The sequence below is a fragment of the Spermophilus citellus genome, assembly GCF_964194105.1.
Source record: "Spermophilus citellus genome assembly, chromosome: 2".
In the NCBI taxonomy this organism is placed as follows: Eukaryota; Metazoa; Chordata; class Mammalia; order Rodentia; family Sciuridae; genus Spermophilus; species Spermophilus citellus.
This window is the reverse complement of record NC_138183.1, coordinates 23597790-23618288: the sequence shown is the minus strand read 5'-3', so window position 1 is coordinate 23618288 and position 20499 is coordinate 23597790.

Genomic DNA, 20499 nt, shown 5'->3' with positions numbered 1-20499 from the left:
GCCCAGGACAATCTCCTGGTCTCCCTACCTGCCCTATGGAAGAGCATCTGAGCTCTTTGTGTGCATGGTTCGTCATCCGCCTGGCTACATGGTAAAAACTCCACTGCTCAACTGCCTCCTCTGAATATTCTGATTCAATTAGTCCGAGGAGAGAATATTGGAAGAATTCAATTAATCTGAGAGGAGAATGTTGGTATATTTTTTTTTTGGGGGGGGAGGGTACTGGGGATTGTACTCAGGGGCACTTGACCCCTGAGCCACATCCCCAGCCCTATTTTGTATTTTATTTAGAGACAGGGTCTCACTGAGTTGCTTAGTGCCTCACCATTGCTGAGGCTGGCTTTGAACTTGCAATCCTCCTGTCTCAGCCTCCACAGCCTCTGAGATCACAGGCATGCACCACTGTGCCTGGCTGGAAGATTGGTATATTTCTAAAGTTCTCCACTGCCCTACTTTTCTGGTTCCCTAGGTCTATATTTACCCATTTTTTTTTCTGGGTTCCTGGGTCCCTGGATAAGGAATAGGTAGTGGGAGATGGCCAAAGCTGCTTCATCTCTTTTTATCACTGGGTCTCTCCACCTGAACATGGGACCTTTCCCTGCTGGTCCAGCTGCACCTGCCGTAAAATTGGGCTCAATTTCTACTGTACTTTAGCATTTTCTGTCAGCACTTATCTTTTGGTATTAACAGTTTTTGTCTTTTCATTGTGTTTGTCATTTCCATGAGAATTAGGTAGAGGCTGCTATTCTAATATTATCATTATCATTTTGCAGTGCTGCGGATCAAATGTAGGGCCTTGTACATTTTAGGCAAATGTTCTACCACTGAAGGACATTCACAAGTTCCTTTTTTTTTTAGTTCATATGGTTTCTCTGTTTTAATATCAATATCTTTAATCCTTTTGAAATTGATTTTATTGGTAGAGTGTTAGGTATAAGGCAAGAATCTAGCTCTTCTTTTCCTTCAAATAATCATCAATTGTCATAGTACCACTTATTGAATAAGCCTGCCTTTCCTTGTCCTTTGTGATAACAGTAATGATAGTGTGGGGGAAACGGCAATGGTATCCCACCCTGAAGAGTCTTTAGAAATAATTTAAAAATATGATTGAGGCCGGAGCCCTTGCTGGAAAATGACAGTGACCACTGCCACCACAGGGTGGTAGACCCCCCAGGTAGACCCCCCAGGGAAGCAGGAAGTAAACTACAAGGATGCTCAGGGTTCAAGATTTTGGAGTAGGAATGAAATACTGTGTTATTTGAGGAAATCTTTTCTTTCTATATGTATTTTTTTATTGGTTGTTCACAACATTACAAAGCTCTTGACATATCATATTTCATACATTAGATTGAAGTGGGTTATGAACCCCCAGTTTTACCCCAAATGCAGATTGCAGAATCACGTTGGTTACACATCCACAATTTTACATAATGCCCTATTAGTAATTGTTGTATTCTCCTACCTTTCCTATCCCCTACTATCCCCCTCCCCTCCCCTCCAATCTTCTCTCTCTACCCCATCTACTGTAATTCATTTCTCTCCTTGTTTATTTTCCCATTCCCCTCACAACCTCTTATATGTAATTTTGTATAGCAATGAGGGTCTCCCTTCATTTCCATGCAATTTCCCTTTTCTCTCCCTTTCCCTCCCATCTCATGTCTCTGTTTAATGTTAATCTTTTCTTCCTGCTCTTCCTCCCTGCTCTGTTCATAGTTGCTCTCATTATATCAAAGAAGACATTTGGTATTTGTTTTTTAGGGATTGGCTAGCTTCACTAAGCATAATCTGCTCTAGTGCCATCCATTTCCCTGCAAATTCCATGATTTTGTCATTTTTTAGTGCTGCGTAATATTCCATGGTGTATAAATGCCACATTTTTTTATCCATTCATCTATTGAAGGGCATCTGGGTTGGTTCCACAGTCTAGCTATTGTGGATTGTGCTGCTATGAACATCGATGTGGCAGTATCCCTGTAGCATGCTCTTTTAAGTTTTGCTAAAATAATGCAGGTTGAGTGTCCAGAATGCTATGACCAAAGAGAGTTTTAGATTTCAGATTTTTGGGGTTTTTAGAATATTTGCATGTGTGTATTGTGTTATCTTGGGGGTGACACCCAACCCTAAATAAGAAATTTATTTTCTGTTTCATATACACCTTTAACATATAGCCAGAAGGTAATAATGTACAATTTTTTTTTAACTGTACCTGTGTTCTGACTGCAACCTGTCACGTGAGGTCAGGTGTGGAATTGGTGTGGAATTTTCTACATATATCTTAATGTTGATGCTCAAAATCTTTGGAATTTTTGTATTGGGGTGGTAGGTGTATATTCCTCTGTGCCTGAATCCTTTTAATGTATTTGTTATTATTTCCTTAAGGATACATTTTTTTAGTAGGACTTTCTGAATCACATATCATACATATTTTTAAAATTTTATTTCATATTATCAAATTTTTCTACAGAATTGATACATTACCTTACTCTCTCCCAATCAATACTTTTCCAAAAACCTTTTGCTAAATTGGTAGGTTAAGATAGTGCTACTTTTTTTTTTTAATTGCTTTGATAGGTGAAGGTTTTTTCACATATGTCTTGGGCAATAATATTTCTTAAGGGAATAGTCCAAGAAGGGCAATAGCAGGGTCAAATGGTGGTTCCATTCCCAGTTTTCCCAGGAATCTCCATACTGCTTTCCAAATTGGCCGCACCAATTTGCAGTCCCACCAACAATGTACAATTGTACCCTTTTCTCCACATCCTCGCCAGCACTTGTTGTTGTTTGGCTTCATAGTGGCTGGCAATCTTACTGGAGTGAGATGGTATCTTAGGGTGGTTTTGATTTGCATTTCTCTGACTGCTAGAGATGGAGAGCATTTTTTCATGTACTTGTTGATTGATTGTATGTCCTCCTCTGAGAAGTGTCTGTTCAGGTCCTTGGCCCATTTGTTGACTGGGTTATTTGTTATCTTATTGTCTAATTTTTTGAGTTCTTTGTATACTCTGGATATTAGGGCTCTATCTGAAGTGTGAGGAGTAAAAATTTGTTCCCAGGATGTAGGCTCCCTATTTACCTCTCTTATTGTTTCTCTTGCTGAGAAAAAGCTTTTTAGTTTAAGTAAGTCCCATTTGTTGATTCTTGTTATTAACTCTTGGGCTATGGGTGTCCTATTAAGGAATTTGGAGCCCGACCCCACAATATGTAGATCGGAGCCAACTTTTTCTTCTATCAGACGCAGAGTCTCTGATTTGATATCAAGCTCCTTGATCCATTTTGAGTTAACTTTTGTGCATGGCGAGAGAAAGGGATTCAGTTTCATTTTGTTGCATATGGATTTCCAGTTTTCCCAACACCATTTGTTGAAGATGCTATCCTTCCTCCATTGCATGCTTTTAGCCCCTTTATCAAATATAAGATAGTTGTAACTTTGTGTATTAGTCTCTGTGTCCTCTATTCTGTACCATTGGTCCACCCGCCTGTTTTGGTACCAGTACCATGCTGTTTTTGTCACTATTGCTCTGTAATATAGTTTGAAATCTGGTATCGCTATACCGCCTGATTCACATTTCCTTCTTAGAATTGCTTTTGCTATTCTGGGTCTTTTATTTTTCCATATGAATTTCATGATTGCTTTATCTATTTCTACAAGAAATGCCGTTGGGATTTTGATTGGCATTGCATTAAACCTATAGAGAACTTTTGGTAATATCGCCATTTTGATGATGTTAGTTCTGCCTATCCATGAACAGGGTATATTTTTCCATCTTCTAAGATCTTCTTCAATTTCTCTCTTTAGGGTTCTGTAGTTTTCATTGTATAAATCTTTCACCTCTTTTGTTAGGTTGATTCCCAAGTATTTTATTTTTTTTGAGGATATTGTGAATGGAGTGTTTTTCCTCATTTCCGTTTCAGAAGTTTTGTCGCTGATTCTATATGTATTTATATTTTACCTGCTACATGATGTCTGAGTGAAAAAGAGTCACGTGCTTCATCTAGCAGGCTGGCTCATGAAAGGAACCCAACTCTTCCCATGGCTCTTGCTGGAGCTTATGGTAGTGCAAATTGGACCTAGAGGACCCAAGACCACTGGGTGCAAGGGATCCAGCTGCTCAATGAACCCTGGGTGGTGACAGATGCCATTCACCCCTGGGGCACCACTCCTGAGAAAGCACTTTCACTGGAGATTCTGCCACACAAAGGTCAGCGTTGGTGGGTGGAGATTCAGAGACTTGAAGAGAAAACCCTCAGGGGAGTTGGTTTGAGAGCCAAAATTTTGGAGGGCCAGGTGATCAGCGGGGGCAGGCAGGAGAGACTCCTGCCCTTGTGAAGGACTTCAGCTTGGGTTTCTTTTTACTGGTGACTCCAGGAGTGCTTAAGTTTCTTGGATTCTTAGCTTTTCCTCTTCCTACAATAATTTCATTCTGAGGTAATCCCACCCCTACAGCTAGTGAGGTAGGCTTGGACAAACCCACAGGGCAGGTTGGTAAGGAAAGGAAGTCTTCTCTGTGGTTCCAGTGAAGGGGACCTCATCCTGTGGAGTGGACTGTAATTTGGGGGTCTGTATGGTAACAGGCAGTGTACATAGGAGAGCCAGGTGCGAAGGAGAAGGACTCGGGTATCAAGAAGTGTTCCAGGTCAAACTTACAAAATCCAAGTTCTCAGTCTTATAGAGTAAGGGAGATTCCTCTGAAAAAGGAGAAAGTAGACAAGACCTACGAAAACAGTTACATTTCCTGAGCCCAAACTGCAATGGACCAAGTAGGTACTAATCGCTCTGTGCATATTCAAAAATTTTTATTATGATAAAATATGCATAACCCCAAATTTACTCTTGTTAACTATTTTTAAGTGTACAATTCAATGGCACTAAGTATATTCACAATGTTGTGCAACAATCACCACTCTCCATTTCCAGAGCATTTTCAACATCCCAGATGGAAATTCTATACTCATTAATTAATAGACTTCCCCATTACCATTTCAATGAAGGCCTGCTAACCTCTGGTATACTTTCTGTATCTACAATTTCGTCTATTTTAGGGACTTCATATGGGAAGAATCATTCAGTGTTTGTTTTAGTGTGTGTGTGTGTGTGGTGTTTGGATTATTTCACTTAGTGTGATGTCTTCGAGGTCCTTACCTGTGGTAGCATGTATCATAATTTCATTCCTTTTCATAGTGGGATAATTTCCCATTGTAAGGACACATCACATTTTATTTGTCTATTCATCTGTGGATGACTAAGTTGCTTCTACCATTTTGGTATGTGAATGCTGCTATGAAGATTGGTGTCTGCTTATTTATTTGAGTCCCTCATTTCAATTTTGTTGGAAGTCCTGGATCATGGTGCTGTATGTTTAACTTTTAGAGGAACATGACGAAGTCAAATTTAATTCCCCATGAGGACCCTGGGGGAGAAGCAATGTCACTATCTTTTCTCCTTCATTTTTTACATGAAATCCACTTCTAAGCTGTAGAGATTCTAGCTCTAGAAATATCTTGTTTCCATACACCTGTCTCCACCTCCTCCACCACCAACCCAGTCTCTGCTGTCATCATTTCTAAGACACAGACACAGCCTCTTAACGGTCCTCCCTGCTTCCCCTCCTGTCCTTCCCCGTCCATTCTCCTTGCAGTGATTAGTATTCCCCCAAAGGCACAAAACAAATTGAACCTCGTGGCTTCCCCTGGTTCAGATCCTTCGGTGGCTTCTCAATCCGCTTAAGCTAGTGTTCAAATCCTTCTTGTGGCCCATGAGGTTGGGCCTGCCCTGGGCTCCCTCACTCTCCAGTCTCTGGGTCAAGTTTCCCCAAATTTCAAGTTTTCTTACAAGCAGATTATCGATAGGCCCAAGATGGAGACCCACAGACCCTGGGACAGATGCATTCTGCTGCAAACAGCTCATCCATTTACTTTAGTGGCCCCACAAATTACATCCTTTCCTAAGTGTGCCATGATGGGAACGAGGGGAGCAAGCTCTCTGGGCACTTTGGCCTTCTCTTGTTTTACTGAATGCCCTCGGTGTCTTTCCTCCTTGGAGCTCTGGTATGTGCTGCTCTCTGTCTTCTAGAACACTCTTCTACTTACCTTCACCTCCAGCTCTATCGGCACTGCATCCCCAACCTTGGAAGCAGGCACCTCTGTCCTTGCTTCTTTGAAACCACTTTCAATTCTTAGCTTAAACAGGGTGTAATGTAAGAGTCAAGACCATGGACTATGGAGACTTCGACCTTCCCTACTGCTAGCAGGTAACTTTGGGCCAGTTACTTAATTTCACTGTGCCTCCATGTGGAGCAGTTCCCCAAAAGGGGGAGGCAGCCCCAGCTGAGCAGACAAGCAAAACAGACTTCATCAAGCATGACCTTCCAGGTGTTAGGCATGGTGGCAAAATTGCTTTTGCACTGTCCATTTAGTCGTCAGAGTTCTGTGAGGCAGGTGCCATGGTGTTGTTATTCTCGTCCTTGTTCTCCAGATGAGGAACTGGGAGCTCTGCAATGGTACGTGAGGCCAGGCCTCTCCAAATTCCAAATGCTGCTGATCTGCAGCATGTCAATGCTCTCTTGCAGTTACATAGAGAATACTATGTCAGGATGCTGTTGCCCAGAGCAGAGAAGTCAGGACCACCAAGACTGATGAGAATCCAGTTGTAGACAACCAATCCCAGTCTGGCCCGTTGATGTAGAAGATTTCAGACAGGGCAGTAGGTGCTGATAAAGGACTGGGAAAGCAGAAAGAGCAACACAGGCCTTCCAGATAATTCTGCCTCTATCCTTACATATTTTTCCAAGTGTAACAGGGGTCCACTTTATGCTCTGAATATAAACCTTGCTGCTCGGCCGCTGGTGGCTTATTTTAAAAATGATATTTAAAACATTTTTTCTTCTTCTCTCCTGAGGGAAACAGGTTAACAGTCTTCCTGTCCTAAGCCAAGCTGGTTGCCCTCCCCCTCACTGTTCATGAGAGTAAAGAACCTCCGGACCTGGAAACTGGAACAATAGCTCTTTCAGATATGAGTTAAATATTAATTAGATCTATTGATAATGATGCTTGAAAAATAGCCTTTGTATCCCCTTTTCACTTTTATTTGTTCATTTGTTTTCTGTGGTACTGGGAGTTGGACTCCAAGGAGAGCTGCCTACTTGAGCCCAGATAGCAGGGTATTCTACCACTGATCTACACCCCCAGCCCTTTTTACTTTTTATTTTGAGAAAGGATCTCATTAAGTTGCCCTAACTGGCCTCAGACTTGTGATCCTCCTGCCTTAGCCTCCTGAGTGGCTGGGATTACAGGTGTGCACCCCCACACTGACTGTATCTGTCCCCCCTTGGAAAGCCCTCTCTTCGCCCTGGCCGTTAGAACGATGGCCTCTGTGATGTCAGTCGGTGCCTTTCTCCTTTGCTAGCAAAGCAAATACAGAGCAATACAACTTTTCCCCCAAAGCTTGTCCTCATTATTAGACCAGCATCAGGGAAAAGGACTGACCTTCGGGTACAATGAGGCTGGCATAAACACTGCTTCCCATCACAAACTCTTGCCATTGAATTTGCCGTTCTCTCAGCATGAGGTGGACCCTCCGTTACCCTCCTGGATCTGGGCTTGCTGAACAAAATCTCTGCTCAGGAAAGTCTGGTAGACCGGAAGCTATGCTATTCCTGGGGTAGCTCCTTGTTGTTTTTTTTTTAATTTTTATTTATTTTTTATTAAAAGTTTTTGTAGTTGTAGACAGACAGCATGCCTTTACTTTGTGTATTTTTTTATGTGGTGCTGAGGATCAAACCCAGTGCCTCCCATGTTCAAGACAAGTGCTCTGCCACTGAGCTACAGCCCCAGCCCCCAACATTTTTCACTTTTTATTTTTAGTTTTACATGACAGTAGAAGATATTTTGGAAGATTATGCATACATAAAGTGTAACTTACTTTATTTAAGTTCCCACTCTTGTGGACGTACATGATGTGGAGTTATCCTGATTATATATACAGATACAAGGGTAGGAAAGTTCTGACCAATTACTTCTACTGTCTTTCCTATTCCCCTCCCCACTCCTCTTCCCTTTATCTAGTCCAGTAAATTCTATAATTCCCCTCCCCATCCTCCCTTGTTTGGGGTTAGCATCCACAAATCAGAGAGAATATTCAGCATTTGGTGTTTTGGGATTGGCTTATCTCACAGCATGATATTTTCCAGTTCCACCAATTTATTGGCAAATGACATAATTTTATTCTTCTTCCTGTCTGAGGAATATTCCACATTCTCTTTATCCATTCATATGGAGTAGCTCTGACCTGTGGCTTCTGACAGCTTTTTGGAACGCTTCTTCTTCTTCTTCTTCTTTTTTTTTTTTTAAAGAGAGAGTGAGAGAGGAGAGAGGAGAGAGAGAGAATTTTTTTTAATATTTATTTTTTAGTTCTCGGCGGACACAACATCTTTGTTGGTATGTGGTGCTGAGGATCGAACCCGGGCCGCACGCATGCTAGGCGAGCGCGCTACCGCTTGAGCCACATCCCCAGCCCCGGGACGCTTCTTCTTATAATTTGCCTTTTTTGAGTCTACACACTATATTGTGAGCAGTCTGAGCAGTGTGGAGAGGCTGCATGTAGTTGCTTCAGTCAACAACCTCAGAGGGCAGCTTCCATCAATAGCCAGCATCAACTGCCAGCATCCACTGCAAAGTCAGTGAGCCCTTGGAGACATCCAGCCCAGCAGAGCTCCAGGTGACTGCAGCCCACCCAACATCAGAATGTAACCTCATTAGAAACCCCAAGGAGAGCTGCCTACCTGAGCCCAGACAGCAGAGGAACCAGAGAAATCATAATAAATTGTCATTCTAAGTACCTGTGTTTCAGGATGGCCCATTACACAGCCATGGGTAACTGGCATGTTTCTGACCATGAGAGCAGTACCACTGCTACCGGAACTACTGAACAGAGGAACCACCTGCTAAGTTGGGAAACTTCCAGGACAACTCCTGGCACCCATATCACAGTGTCTCTGCCACAAATCAAACCTACAGATATGCCCCAATCCTGCATCTACCCATAACCTTACGAAAGTGCATCCAGTTGGATGAGCTGAACCGTGTGCACTATCCTAGCTGCAAGGAAATCTGGGAAATATAATTATAAAAAGCTTCCCAGCCTTTGTAAGATAAAAGAATTATAGCAGGTATTGAAGAAAGAAATGCATAGTGTCAGCCACCCATCCCAACTCCTAAATGACCAAGCAATTGTACCACCCAAGAAAGAGAATGTTCTAGAATTTTATAGTGCATAATTCAGACTGATTTCACCCCAAACACCTTTTGCGCTCATTACTCTATAGATCTTGGGGACAAAGCTTATCACATTCAATTATTATAATGTTCAAAGAGATCTTATCTGTATCCAGCTGAATATCTGTATCTCATTCTGAAAGTTCTTTGACGTTTGCTATCCTTTTAGCAAATAGAGCAATTGAAACAAATGACAGTACTTTGGTCGTTATATTTTAACCTAAGAATGGAGCAGCCTTTGTAGGCTGGATTCATTGTACTTGAAAATGGAATAGTTGACAGACTTAAACATGGGTCAATTTTATTTTTAAATTTGTTCCATCTTTAGCTTTTTTTGAAATAAAGGTAAAACTCAAATACTATAAAAGTTATTATTCTACTCATTTTTAAATGAACAATTGAGGGGCATCTAGTACATTCATAGTGTTGTTCAACTGCGGCCTCTATTTTCTTCCAAAACATTTTCATCATCCCAAACAGAAACCTTATACCAGTTAAACAGTCTTTCTCCCTTCCCCTCTATGGCTAGTCTCCAGGAATCACTAAGCTGCTTTCTGTTTTTATGGATTTGCCTCTTCTGGGTATTTCATATAAATGAGGGTGTACAGTGTGTGACCTTTTGTGACTGGCTTCGCTTCAGCATAATGTCTTCAAGTTCTTCCAGGTGGTTGTATGTATTGGTTCTTGATTCCTTTTTATTGTTGAGCAATGCTCCATTGTATGGATTGTCACTTTTTAAAACCCCCTTCACCCATTGATAAACAGCTGGGTTGTTTCCACCTTTTGGTCATTGTGAACAGTGCTGCTATAAATACTCCTGGATAGGTTTTGGTTTGAATACCTGTTTTCAGTCTTTGGGATGTACACCTAGGAGTAGAATTGCTGGGTTGTACGTTTCTTGTATGTTATTTTCATTGCACATTGCAAAATTTCCTTGAATGAAAATTCAATGATATACAAAGATTTCTGCATTCTATGCTTTGGCTTTTCTGTTGATAATTCAAGATCTCTGCCCCATGGCAGGCTAGCCTTTTGTGTTAGTTGATGAGTGGTTTTTTTTTTTGTTTTTTTGTTTTTTTTTTTTTTTTTTTAAAGAAAGGGGATTATAGTTTGTACTGGCAAAATAACTCCCCGGCTAAAAAGAGTTTGATTGAAAAAATGACACCTTCTTATCTGTTTGTACTCCCATCCCCCATTCCTATTATTTCAGATGGATTAAAAATTGATTGTGAAAAATGCACACAAATTCTCCCAAATTTGTTTTTATGTGACCTACTCAAAGCATTACCTATCCAATTATTATTTGGTATATAAATTGTATAAAATCTGTAAGTAAAATTTAGAAACAATGTAGTGATTATATATCTGGAGTCTGCAGCCAGAATTTCTGGGTTTGAATTCTGGATGTTCCACTTACTACTGGTGATATGCAGGAAAAGCTTCTTACTCTATCTGTTCCTCAGTTTCCCCATATGTAAAATGGGGCCAATAATAGCACTGTTGTAAGGATGCAAAATCCTTAGAACAGTGCCTGGCCTGAGATTAGCTTTTATCGAATAGAAGTTCACAAATTCATCTAGGTAAATACAATACCTATAATCAAGGTAATTAACAGAACAACTTCTAGAGGAAGTTCTTACTGATTTTAGATTCAATAATGCTCATCACTTTCTATGAAAGAACAGGTTTTTTTCTCCCTAACATAAAACATGAAAGCTATTGATAGAATATTAGGGGAAAACATTATGTGATAATTTATCTAAAATACCCAAAGAGAGGTACTGTGAAATTTGAAAATAATTTCACCAATGACAAAACACAATGGTCTATAATAACTGTCCCCAACTCTTGGTTTTATAGTGGGGACTCTTTCATTCATTCAGCAAGTACTTATTCAGCTCTTACAAGGCACAGTACTAAGTATAGACGAAGGAATAAAATAAATGTTATACTCATAGAACTTCCAGGCTAGTGGTGGGGACAAAAATGAAAAACAAGTTAACAATTTTATAACTACAATTTATGTTAAGAGCTAGAAGAGAATGCAATAAATAAATGAAATAATATATGTGAAGTATCTGGTAGAGTTCTTGGACTTTAGAAAGTGTGCAATAAATGTTATATAACCATTTATTATTGCAATTATCATCACAATTTATCCAATTCACTCACCTGTAAAAAAAAAAAAAATAGTCCATTATCTTTAGTGTAAATGTCCTGCCCTCTAGTGGGAACTTCAAGTCATAGCTGCACAAAAAAACAGGTCTATAGTTTGATGTTACAGCAGCTGTTATAATGAGGGCCTGATAGTTGGGATGCCTAGCATGGTATCTCTCAGGCCCTGCGAGACACTTGCCTGCTCTAGGACCTCATCTGGGAAGCTCAGAGGGCTTCCCTATACATCTCAGTGCCATGTGACCCCACCACTCTTCCTGGATAGCCACCCAAAGTTAGCCAACAGTCTTGTGTGAATTGGCTTGGGGTGGAAGCTCTACTAGGTAGGGATCTTCATGTAGAAGGGTAGCAGACCTTTAAAACAGGACAAGAAAGAGCTGCTTAATCCACAGTCAAAGAAAATGCATGAAAACATTTGAACCATGGTTTTAGCAGAACATTAGAGAGAAGCAGGTCTGGCTGGGCCAGGACTGCCTCCCACCCAAAGAGGCTGCAGTAGCCCCACTCCACGTGGGGCTCATGACTGTTGTCTTTTTTCTACCTTCTCTGAACATCTTTAACTCAAAATTACATCAACAAGTCTAACCAACAGGGGCTGGGGTTGTGGCTCACTGGTAGAGTGCTCACCTAGCATGCATGAGGCACTGGGTTCGATCTTCAGAACCACATAAATGTGAAATAAAGATGAATATTTATTAAAAAAAAGTCTAACCAACAAGTTGCTTTAATATGCCATCCTGTTTCAACCTTATGAACCCCCTGAGGAAAAGATATCATTATCCCCTTTTTTAACAGTTCTCTGAGGCACTCAGGCTCAGAGAAGTCGAGTGAGACCCCCTAAGGTCCTGAAGCTAATGGTGGGCTGGCCAGGATTCATACCCACTTCTCTCTGTTGAGCATAAAACTTGTGCTCAAGCCACAACCCCTACCCCGCATACTGTGGTATCAAATCCTGAGTTTATTACAGTTGCAAGATGAGATGTTTTACTATAATAAAACCCTCTTTAAAAATGACTAGGTTCGACGACTTTAATCTGGTTACCATGTTTTGTCCAAGCCTTGAACATCGGGAGCACCTAGGAGCAACTGGACCCTTGCTGCATAAATTTTATTTTCTTTTAATCATTTCATTCTGAATTTGATCACTGACTGAGAAGTCTTCCCCAGAAGTCTGGGCCCACATTCTGGGAAACCGTTCTTGAGACAGATGAGTGCTGTCTCAAGGTCCTTAACCTAATTCAGGGTCTCCTTCAGCACCACTCACTCAGAATCCCTTGAGTAGGTGCCATCATGGAGGCCCTCACCAGACACCAAGTTGCTGCAGCCTTCATCTTGGACTTCACAGCCTCCAGAACCGTGGTGAGAAGGAAAGTTCTGTTGTTTAAAACATACATGCGTGTGCACGCGCGCGCGCGCACACACACACACACACACACACACACACCACCCCACAACCACCTGAGTAACTTTTAAAAAAAAATTACTTATGTTGGGGGTTCAGCTTAAATCAATGGAATCTAAATCACAGGAAGAGCAGCCTGGACTTCCATACTTTTCAAACTTGCTTGCTTGCCAGGGTGCAGCCCAAACCCCCAACTGCTGAACTCTTTAAGTGGTTGCTGGTCAATCTACTTACTTCCAGAGAAACCCTTTTTCTGTTCACATTCCTGGCTAATCTGTGTGTGGAGCTGCAGCTACAGAGGCAATGGTGGTGAAAGGGGAGGCTCTGCTTCTAGTCTCATCTTCCTCTGAGTCCTCTGCCCGGTCTGAACATGAGCAGGACTTGGACCCTCGGCACTGCTCCCTGAACTCTGATCCTGTCCTCCAGACTCAGGCAAGTCAAGCAAATCTAATTGCAGCCACTTTAGCCTGAACTTTACCCACAGCTATCTGACCTGTGGGTTTGCCTTATCTTGTTATTCAGGTCCTGAGCTTCTGCTCAGCATGTTGTCCAAGTCGTCCAAGTTGGAGGCCTTTGCTCTGTGTTTACTTACACTGGGAGCATCTGAAGAGCTTGTTAATTGAGCATAGATCCAGATGGGTGCACTGAACGGGAAATATATTGAAAACCCTACTGTTTCCTGCTTTTTGTTTTGTTTTGGTCCTGGGGGTTGATCCCAGGGGCACTTAATCACTGAGCCACATCTCCAGTCCTCTTTTTTTTTTTTTTTTTTTTTTGTATTTTATTTAGAGACAGGGTCTAGCTGAGTTGCTTAGAGCCTTGATAAATTGCTGAAGCTGGCTTTGATCTTGCAATTCTCCTGTTGTGGCCTCTGGGATTACAGGCATCTGCCACCATGCCCAGCTTCCTGCTTTTGTTTTTAACCAGAGATTTCAGTTGCATTTGTGTCTACTACTGGAAAAATGACTTTTTAAAAAATATGACTTTTATTTGAAAATTGGTGGTTAGTTCTCACCCACATTGACTGTAGGATTTTGAAAGTGGTCACCAGTACCTAGGTAACGAAGGTATAGGAGCTTGCTTGGTGATTCTTTATCCTCACTGCATTTTCTGTCAATTGCACACAGATACGACATGGGACATTCCTTATTCCTTTGGCCCAGACAGCTTTGTTGACCCTGGTATCGATGTGTACATCTGGGGTCTCCACCTCTTTCATGGAAAATTTCTGGATTTCTTTGAGTGCCCAAGGGGCACTTTTTAAGCCCAGTCTCTGGATGCACTTGTGAATGTTGGCGGAATACTCTCGGGTTACCACCTCGCTGATGACAGAACATCTCATCTGCTTCTTGCCACCCTTCTTTGAGGGAGGCGCTGTGGAGGGCTCAAGTTAAAATGGAAGGTGGATAATGAACGACTTTTGGATTCTAGAAGGTTTTGCTAATAACCTCTTGGGCTTCCTGAATTTGCCCAACTTGAACTCGCCAGGTAAAAGTTGCTCAAATTTGGCACACTTTTCTTCTTGAGTTTTGATATTCAACTTAGCCCTTTCTGATAGTCTAATAAGCCATTTTTGTCTTTTGGGGACTTGGGGGGTGTGGTAAGCCCAAGAGTAACTGACTCTTTGACAATCTAAATCAAGTTAGGTGTTTACTGGCCTTTCAACCTCTTAGAAGTTCTTTGCATTTGTCTTTAATTGTTTGATTCTCCTTGGAAACTCTGCACATGGTCCTGATGGCCTCATTTTCTCACTGGAGAGTGTAAAAGGAATATGTCTATTCAGCTTGAATGTCCCCAAATTTGGTCCAGCACTTCTAGGAGAGCACTAGAGACATTCTTTTGAATGCACAAAGGAGAAAGAAAGTAGCAGGAAACTATCCATGACAAAGGATAAACAAACTGGGCCTTTGGGAAGTTTGTGAGCCTGGAGGAGACTGGAGGAGATGGCAACCATGTTTCTGTTCATCCTGGATGCACTTGCATGTTTCCCACAAGCAAGGAGGTATGAAGTTTTTTTTTTTTTTTTTTTTTTTTTTTTTTTTTTTTTTTGGTACCAAGGATTGAACCCAGGTGTACTTTACCACTGAGCCACATCCCCAACCTTCCTCCTCCTTTTAAAATTAATTTTATTTTGAGACGCGGCCTTGCTAGGTTGCTGAGGCTGGCTTTGAACTTGTGATTCTCTTGCCTCAGCCTCCCGAGTTGCTGGGATTACAGGCATGCACCACCATCCCTGGCTGGAGTAAGAATTTAAAGAAAGTATTGATCCATTCAGAAATTGGAATTTATACTTTATCCCGAAAGCTAATTGATACAATCCCAGGAGACCTTCTCTGATGGTCTATCGACAACAATAAAATCCTCCAACAGTTTCTATGTTGAATTTATGTAGGGGCCCAAATGGAGAGTGAATCTAAATCAAAGAGAAATTAATTTTCAAGTCATACACAAATTTATACAGATAAAGAAAAACCCCTTGACATAAACAGCATTACATGCTCATGACAAAGGTGGCACTATAGAGCAACACAAAGAAGAAATGACCTTTTCAATAAGCACTGTTTAGTCCAATGCATATTCATGAGAAAAATACACCTTGATCTCTACCTTGCATCACATACTAAAATCAGGATGAACTCTAGGTTCACATGTAAAAAGATAGTACATCTTCCTTCTAGAAGGAATCATTGCATGTTTTTACTTACTGAGGGAAGGCTAAGGTTGCTTCTGGAAAGACAAAAAAACCCACTAATGAAGGACATGATTGATAAAATGGTTTACATTAAAATTAAGAAATTCCTGGCAGGCTGTGGTGGTGCTACTCAGGAGGCTGAGGGAGGATTACAAATTGAGGACCATCTGGACAATTTATCAAGACCCTGTCTCAAAAAAAAAAAAAAAAAAAAAAAAAAAAATTAAAAAGGGCTAAGAATATAGCTTTGTGGTTGAGTACTCACCTCACATGTGAGAGGCCCTGGATTCAATCCCCAGCACCACACACATATACAGACCCCAAAATTTTAATTTCTTATAAAAAATACTAGTAAGAGTAAAAATGCAAGTCACAGAATGGATATAAAAATGCTCATCAATGGACTTATACTAGAATATGTAGAGAATCCCACAAAGCAATACCAAAACAGTCAAAAGTTTCTTCACAAAAGAGGCCAGTAAGCCCGTGGAAAGGAATTCAGCAGCACTTTTTACGAAAGATAGGAAGTGAGCAAAATAGCCATATCGCCTTCCTTGTTTTCTTCTTCTTCTAGTACAACAATATGTCTAATAATTTTTAGTTGAAATGACATCTATCCCTGATATCCTAATTAAACTGAATATCAATTTACTGTTTGAATATATATGACCCCTTTTTTGTATCCATAAATTCCAGTTTGAATTCTCCATCCTGGCCAATAGTCCTTCATTTGTCTTATTGTTTTTATGTATTTGGCCATTCTACCCCAAATTCCAAAATAGTTTCCCCCCCCCCTACATTTCATTGCTTTTTGCAGATATTGTATGGTCTGTTAAGCAAAGATTGCTTACACAGGACTCACATGCTTCACTTGCTACTGTTATTTAGAAGAACCTCAAGCCTACTCAGTATTGACTTATTCTTGCTCAACATAATTAATGGTTTACTCACTTTTTTTCAGTTCTAGTAATTGCATAAACACTTGTGTGTGTGTGTGTGTGTGTGTGTGTGTGTGTGTATGTACAAGTGGTGTTCATATTCCTTTCATGAAGAATCTAGTTACTAGCATCTAACTTAGACAACTAACTTAGACATAATTTGGGTAGTAATCAATCAATACCTACCTTGGCCCAAGGTAATCCTGAAGACTAGTTGCAGAACACTAAATAGTAACAACAAGTTACTTTTCCTTGAATTTAGAATATAAGAGCCAGCCTCTGTAGTTTCTGTTTTAAAATGAAGATTTGATTCTTCAGGTGTAGGGATGCCAGCGGGTTAGATGAAGGAATGGTCGGTTACTCACAGTTCCAGGAGGAGGGAACACAGCACACAGGTTAAGTGCCAGATTGGTCAGGAAGGAGAGGAAGTGAGGGGGAATGTGAGCAAAGCCCTTTACTGTGGCTTCTTCAGAAAGTAACAGGTGATGCAGAGTAAGCTCATTTTATCAATAGCTGGTTTGAATACTTTTGGTGGGCTCTGGGGCAAAGGCACTGTTTGCCTGGTACCTGGCTTTGGGGAGAGTGAGGCAGGTGGAGGGACCCTGAATAAGAGCCCCTATCCACCGGCCTTACTCCAGGGCTCTGAATTGGTGGGTTTGCATATGAAAGACAGCCCAAAGTGAGTCCAGTTACCATCTGTAGGAATTGGCTAGCCCTGGGAGAATCAGTCTCCCCAAGGAGATAAGGTCCCAGATGTCAACACATCAGAAAAGAAAGGCACGCTTTATACACCTTTTTGGGGAAAGAACTGGTGTTAAATGAAATACTATTATTTTCTGTTTTGTTCATCCAGTGGAAAATCATTAACTTGAAGCAATTGTGTTTTGCTAGAAACAATCTCATGTTACCCAAAGGATTAGGGTCACTTTCCAGTATGATTAGCCAACAAATATACTAACATCCCAGAGGATTGTCCTTTTGGGTCAATTTGCTGACTTCACAGATGGAATTTTTCGGTGTCTTACAAGGTACAGAGTTACATTTATTCCTTCTGAATTATGCATTCAATATGAATAATTCTCTTTTCTGTTTCAGCGTTTTAATTAGTAGCTAATGAATCATTTAGCAAATATGAAGTTGCAAGAAGTTAATCTCACTTGAAATTCAAGTTGTGGATTTGTTAAGAATAATTACCTTGTTCATTTTCACCATAAATTAAATCTCCACTAATAATTTATAATGCCCCATTCTGAATTTTACAAAAATTAGGCTCAAAAAGTCTACTAATTTTCAGCATTGCCAGTCTAAAATTAAGTCTTCTTATTTGAAAAATTTCCAATTTTTTGTTGTTGTTGTTTTTTTCCCTCTCTTGAGCTTCACCCTCCACCTTGAGGTACCAGGGCTGCACTCAATTACTGAGCCACATCTTCAGCCCTATTTTGTATTTTATTAGAGACAGGACCTCACTGAGTTGCTTAGAGCCTTGTTAAATTGCTGAGGCTGGCTTTGAACTCATGATCCTCCTGCCTCTGCCTCCTGAGCTGCTGGGATTACAAACGTGTGCCACTGTGCCTGGCATGGAGATTTTTTAAAAACCTGTTTATTATGATCTTGACTTGTACTCAATGATCTAAAGGATTAAAAAGTGATGGGTAGTTGTTTCAAACATTCAACATTTGAATATACATTTATCTAAAAATAAAAATTAGATGTTAGAAAATTTTAAAAATTAGAAGTGTCTCATGTTTTCAAAAGAGAGTTTTTCTTTCTTTTTTTGGGTGGAGGGGCGGGTGTTCCAGGGATTGAACTCAGAGACACTCAACCACTGAGCCATATCCCCAGCCCTATTTTGTATTTTAGAGACAGGCTCTTGCTTAGCACCTGGCCATTGCTGAGGCTGGCTTTGAACTCCTGATCCTCCTGTGTCAGCCTCCCGAGCTGCTGGGATCAAGCCATTGTGCCCAGCTCAGTTTTTCTTTTAAATTATTCAATATTGTCCTAAAAGTCAAAGGACAAAAGTATAATTAGTCAATAAAGCCAAAGTATTTTGTTTCTGTTTTTGTTTCGGATGGAGCACAAGGCCTCATACGTGTTAGGCAAGCACTCTACCACTGACCTACAATCCCTGGCAAAGCCAAAATTTTAAACATGTTAAATATAAATTAAATCTTCCTAAGTGTTTTTATAAAAAGTAAAATGATTCAATTTTAGTATTCGAAGTCCATCATCATACCAACGTGACGAATTATCATTAGTATCAGATTTCACATGTTCCATCTAGGCCTATATTTATATACAAGTCCAAAAGTGAGATGAATTTTGTAATATGGGAAATGTTCCTAGCTGTCATGTGTGTGCAACTGTTGCAACATGTCACTAGCTTGTGAGTTCCTAGGAAGTGAGAATTGAAACAAAAAGAAAAGAAAGAAAATGGATCCTCCTGTATTCCAGGGAAATACTTTGTAATACAAGTATAAACTACCTGTCAGGGGAAAGAAGAAAAAGTGGAAAAGCGAATTGTTCTACCTGCCAGGGAAAGGTGAGGAAAAGTTCATTGTTCATTTCGTTCTAGAAGTCATCTGGGGAGCTTGTCTAAAATGTGGACCACTGAGTCTCCTCCCCAGAAATTCTAACTATGTAGAAGTTCAGGAAACTGCATCTGCTAGAGGCTTCCAGGACTAGAGTGTAAGATATACCGGACTATGCCAGGACCCTACCTTTGACTCCACGGTAACAGTACAGGTCCTGTTTCTCAGTGCAGTCTCTGCTGATATCCCTACCCTTCTGCACATTGATCCAGCAATTCTCCTTATCAGCTATACATTTAAATCACTTGAAAAACCTTCTAAAAAATGATTGGTGGCTGTGCCTCACCTAAAGCAATGAAGCCAGACTCCCTGGAAGTGAGGCCCGAGCTACCAGTGACATTTTAAAGCAACCCAGTAGATTTGACTGTGCAATCAAAGCTGAGGACAACTGTTCCAATCCATCTTCTGTCTCCAGTGGTCTTTCTTAGCATGGATTAAAGTATTTTAAGATTCCTTCTTTACTAGAACATATTCCAGCCTCTATTACAGAGAAGGCAAACTGGATACAGGTGCAGCATAAATTATTGATCTTCCATTGATCCAGCCTGCCTAAACCTGAGGCTCCAGCTACAAGCACTTGGGTGGTGTACTGAGCAGCCAACTTTGCCCTGTTTTGCTGCCCACTGTAGATGAAGCACTCAGAGATGTAAAAGGAAAATGGTCCACATGCCCAGGAGGCTCAATAAAGGTGTGGCTGGTTAGGAAAGAGGATGCTGCGGGATCTGCCCAAGCAGTAGCCCCAATGCTCTGTCTTCACATATAATTTTTCTTTTGGTCAATTGTCACTAATGTGCCCTCTGCATGGCTATGACATGATTGTTTCAATAGCACCTTTGCATTCTCAGAATTAGTTATCATTTTGAAAAACTGGAAGACGTGAAATTGGATTTGAAACCTACCATTATCACAATAAATATCAAGTACATTGAGCAATAAAAGAAAAGGAAAAACTGCTGTTTCACTTTATAACTTCAATGCTCATCTAACAGCCCAATAGTGGATATTTTTTTTTTTCAAACTTTCAGCACTTATTTGTGTGATTAAAGTTTTCTATAATTAGTTACTGGCTAAAACATGAGGGAAAAAATTAAAACTTGAGTAGGAAATGTGTGTGCCATAAACTATTGCAAAAAATGTTTGCAATTTTAAAGGCTACAATCCACTTGACCTCAAGGTTTTATCAATAGCAAAATAAGAGTTTCCATTTACTCAAAAATGGTTGAAAAGAGAAGCTCCATGTGGAGAATGTTTGCAGCAACAACAACAACAATAAAAAAAATAAATAAAATAAAGAACTGGTATCCAGGGGCTGGGGATGTGGCTCAAGCAATAGCGCGCTCGCCTGGCATGCGTGCGGCCCGGGTTCGATCCTCAGCACCACATACCAACAAAGATGTTGTGTCCGCCGAGAACTAAAAAATAAATATTAAAAAT